At 51.0% G+C, this 4,826-nt stretch overlaps 1 non-coding gene across 1 annotated transcript; it reads left to right on the top strand.

Moving 5' to 3' along the window:
• Positions 1-4,305: 4,305 nt before the first annotated feature.
• Trnat-agu (transfer RNA threonine (anticodon AGU)) lies at positions 4,306-4,378 on the top strand. Its single transcript has one exon. It is a non-coding gene; the product is annotated as a tRNA-Thr (tRNA).
• The last annotated feature ends 448 nt before the right edge of the window (positions 4,379-4,826 follow it).

The raw sequence follows: 4,826 nt of genomic DNA, 5'->3' as shown, positions 1-4,826 counted from the left end.
GACCGTACAAATAGGGCCGGAACTTTTCCAGCGCCCAAACAATGGCCAAGAACTCCTTCTCCGTCACGGAATAGTTGGATTCGGCTCGGGTAAGGGTGCGGCTGGCGTAGACAACGACGTATTCATCAAAGCCTGACTTGCGCTCGGCCAGTACAGCGCCAAGGCCGACCCCGCTGGCATCAGTGTGGACCTCCGTAGGCGCGTCAGGGTCAAAATGCCGGAGAATAGGAGGTGACGTAAGAAGTCGCCGCAACGTCACGAATGCCTTTTCACATTCAGGGGTCCACGCAGAGAGATCGGTGGAAGCGTTGCTGAGTAGCTGCGTCAATGGCGCAATAACGGTGGCAAAGTTGCGGACGAATCGTCGAAAGTAGTAGCAAAGGCCTAGGAAGCTTCGCAGTACCTTCATAGAGGTCGGCTTGGGGAACTCAGCAACAGCCTCGGGTCACGTTGTCCTTCGAGACGACGTGACCCAGTATGGTTAACTGCCGTGCAGCAAAGTGGCATTTCTTCAGGTTTAGTTGTAGCTTTGCGCCGGCAAGACACGTGAGAACTTGCTCCAGGTGCCGTAAACGGGTGTCGAAATCTGGGGAAAAAATTACGACGTCGTCCAAATAGCAGAGACATATCTTCCATTTTAGTCCGCGCAAAATGTTGTCCATCATGCGCTCGAAAGTGGCAGGTGCATTGCAAAGGCCTAACGGCATGACGTTAAACTCGTAGAGTCCGTCGGGTGTTATAAATGCCGTCTTTGCGCGATCAGCCTCTGCCATAGGCACCTGCCAGTATCCCGAACGCAAATCGAGCAACGAGAAGTACTCAGCTCCCTGTAGCCAGTCAAGTGCGTCGTCAATACGCGGTAGAGGGTAGACGTCCTTCCTGGTGATCTTGTTGAGGCGGCGATAGTCGACGCAAAAGCGTATAGATCCATCCTTCTTCGTCACTAGAACGACTGGTGACGCCCAGGGACTGTTTGAGGGCCGAATAACGTCGCGTTGGAGCATTTGATCCACGTGGACATCAGTAATGCGACGCTCTTTCGGAGAAACACAATAGGGCCGTTGTCGTAGCAGTGGGTGCGAGCCAGTGTCTATGTTCTGTTCCACTGCTGATGTTCGGCTGAGCGAGGCTTTCACGCAGTCAAAAGACGATCGAAATTGTTGAAGAAGTGCCAGCAGCTTAGCTCGTTGAGTTGGGGTGAGGTCGTTGTCGATGGCCTTACTAAATACGTCGGAGTTAGATGCGTCTTCTGCTGACACTGGGTTCAACTCCAGAATATCCAGGTGAGGTGGATCATCGGGCACATCAACCACGGCATTCTCATCGACAGGTGCAATCCAGCCGAGCGTTTCACCTTGCAGCAACGATAACGGATGGGAGTACAAATTTGTAACCAGCATGCGGCTACCACCAGCGTGGGTCGATAAGGGAGCGGACGGCAGCGGAAGACGCCTGCGTCGGTTGAAGAGCACAGATGGCGTAAAGAGCACAGTGGCGTCAGAATAAGAGGCACAGCCCAGAAGCACGGAAACACAGCACTGCGGCGGAACGGTAGTGTCCTCGCTGACGACAAGTTTAGCGGCGTTGGCTTTGTCACTGTACACGTCACACTGTGAAGTAAACTCAACCTCCGCACGGGCACAGTCAATGACGGCATTGTGGCGAGCGAGGAAGTCCCAGCCCAGAATAACGTCATGGGAACACGAAGGTAGCACGATAAGTTCGATTATGTACAAGAGGCCTTGGATGGTGACACGAGCTGTGCACGCCGCCAAAGCTTGAATATGTTGCGCGCTCGCAGTACGCAGCGAGAAGCCACAAAACGGCGTCATTACTTTTCTAATCATCAGGCAAAAGTTTTCACTAATCACTGACACAGCAGCGTCTGTATCGACTAACGCCTGTGTTGGTCTGCCATCTACTAATACGTCAATAACGTTCAGGGGGGGAAAACGAGGCCTTGAAGAGTCCGCCCGTAACGCAGTTCTTGCCTCAGGAACTGCGGTTGCTAGTTTTCCTCTTCGGAAGCGGGTTGCCGTCGACGCATCAGAGAAATAGAGCGGGGACGCGGAGACGACGAGCCGCGATTCCCAGAAGCGCGGTGGTCAGCAGGTGAGGGACTGATATGATATCCATCGGAGACGTCGTGGGGGACTGGCGGCCTGTTGGACAAACCATAAGTCGGCGGTAGGAGAACAGCCGTGGCTGGCGGTATGCGGTGGCAATATTTCGCGACATGATCGGCATAACGGCAAAGGAAACAAATTGGGCGGTTGTCCCACGTTCGCCAGCCAGCCATTGTTAAATTGGGCAGGAGGCCGAACTGGAGGAAATGGGGTCATCGGTGGTACCGGGCGCTGAGAAGATGGTGTGGCCTGACGTGGAGGGACTCCCATGGTGTCAGCCCACGTCATAATCGGCGCCGGGGGCGACCGGGCGGCAGTTTCTGCATACGTCATCGGCGCGGTTTACGCAGTCACGTGACGAGGATCCACAACGGCAGTACGCGGCAGGGCTTCAGCTACTTGCTCCTGAATCACCCTCCTGAGTGTCGGCACAACAGGGGACGGAGTCACGGCAACGCTAGGCAGCAGAGAAAGCTTACGAGCGACTTCCTCACGGAGAAGTTCCTTTATGCGCCACAACAATGAAGGGCTTTCGGGGTCACCAATCAAACTTGCTAAAATGTCGTCAGGAGCTGAAGGCCACTGCGTGAGGCTTCGCTGCCGCCGAAGCTCGCCGAAACTCTAGCAGAGGCTTACTACGTCAGCAATTGAACGTGGGTCCCTCCCCAAGAGCATCTGTAAGGCATCGTTGTCTATACCTTTCATGACGTGCTTGATTTTATCAGCTTCGGCCATGGATGGATCGACACGCCTGCATAGGTCCAGAACGTCCTCGATGTAACTGGTAAACGTTTCACCAGTTTTCTGCTCACGGGTGCACAAGCTTTGCTCTGCGAGCAGTTTGCGCACGGCGGGACGGCCAAAAGCTCTCATGAAGCGCGTCTTGAACTCGGACCAGGTGTCTATGCCCGCGACGTTGTTATTAAACCACGTTTCGGCGAGTAAAGTTAAGTAGAAGCCCACGTTGTTGAATTTCATGACATCATCCCACCTGTTGTACATGCTCACGCGTTCGTACGCCGACAACCAGTCCTCGACATCCTGGTCTTCCGCTCCGCTGAACTTGGCAGGACGCCGTTGCCGGGTCGCACCAGAACAGATGATGGTTGGGGCCGGAGGAACCACGGGAGGGTCAGGCATGGCCGCAGGGATGGTCCGACTGCGAAGTTCCAAGGTGGGGACAAGGACTCCGCACTCTCCACCAAACTGTTAAGGGGTTTATTGGTGCTCAGGAACACCGAGGAAGCAGTCAGAAGACAAGGGGCGATGCTAAACCAGCTGAGCCTCTTCTTCACAAGCTCCTTCTGATGATGATAGATGAGGTGTGCCAAAAGCACGGCAGTGATGATGATCCACGAAAATGCACGACAATGGCGTTGTCAGGAAATGTCCCGTAGTCTTCGCTACAATATATATATATATATATATATATATAAATATAAATATATATATATATATATATATATATATATATATATATTTATATATATATATATATATATGTATATATATATATATATATATATATATATATATAGATATATATATATATATATATATATATATATCGAATCAGAATATGAAATGAGGGGCTCGTTGAGATGAGGAGGAGCTCGTTGAATAAGACAGAAATAGGTCGGAGTGGCGCTGGCTACCAACCGCAAGCACAGGAAAAATTTACGTTGACAAAAATACCCTTCAAAGTGGAGGGGGAAAGTAGCCCCGCCGGTAGCGTAGTGGTTATCTCACCAGACCGGTATTCTGGAGGTCGTGGGTTCGGATCCCACCTGGCGGGCATTTTTTCTCCACTACCTTTCTTTCCAAATTCTTTATCTGTTTCTGTGACCTACCACAACCTCCCCTTTGCTTTCCGAGGTTTTCTTGACTGCCAACCCTTATTTTCTGTGTTATTTCTACTAGCCCCTCATTTCCTATTCTGATTCGCTACATGCATAGCGAGGGCTTCTGTTCTGGCAGTCTTGGTGCCATAGGAAGCTTAAGAGGGTTCAACGCTGGTTGACCACTCTCGACAGGTCGTAGACACTCGAGGCACGGCGCGGGGATTAAAAAGAAGGTCCCCTTCACCCCGAGAAGTCATAGTGGCGCTGGCTACCACCCCAAAGCACATGAAAAAATTGCACTGACATAAATAGCCCAGAAAGTGGTGGGGAAAATCGCCCCGCCAGTAGCGTAGTGGTTATCGCACCAGACCAGTATTCTGGAGGTCGTGGGTTCGGATCCCACTTGGCGGGCATTTTTTCTCCGCTTTCGTTCTGTCTTTCAAAACTCTTTATCTGTTTCAGTGACCTACCACAACCTCCCCTTTGCTTTCCAAGGTTTTCTTGATTGCCAACCCTTAGTTTCTGTATATATTGATATATCTCTACCTATAAAGAGAAGTGCCCGACTGACTGACTGACTGACTCATCAACGCCCAGCCAAAACTGTTAGACATAGAGACTTGAAATTTCACGAGTTTATTTGCGTCATTGAGTAGGTGCTCACTAAGGCGGGTTTTTCAGAAATTGCCCTCCTAGCCGAAGAAAAGGGCGAAATTGTGTTTTCACGAATTCGTGATTTTTTTCGGTCACCCATCCACATATCGAAGCGCTTTTTGCTGATATAAGTAGCCCTTAAGAATACCTAAAAAGTAGCTTTTGGAATTCGCCCTAACATACCCCAGCGAGGTGATACCGCATT

Source organism: Haemaphysalis longicornis, unplaced genomic scaffold (assembly GCF_048455015.1).
Source record: "Haemaphysalis longicornis isolate Haplotype H1 unplaced genomic scaffold, Haemaphysalis longicornis Haplotype H1 scaffold_2, whole genome shotgun sequence".
Taxonomy (NCBI): domain Eukaryota; kingdom Metazoa; phylum Arthropoda; class Arachnida; order Ixodida; family Ixodidae; genus Haemaphysalis; species Haemaphysalis longicornis.
The sequence above is the reverse complement of the archived record's forward strand: the minus strand, read 5'-3'. Positions and strand labels throughout refer to the sequence as shown.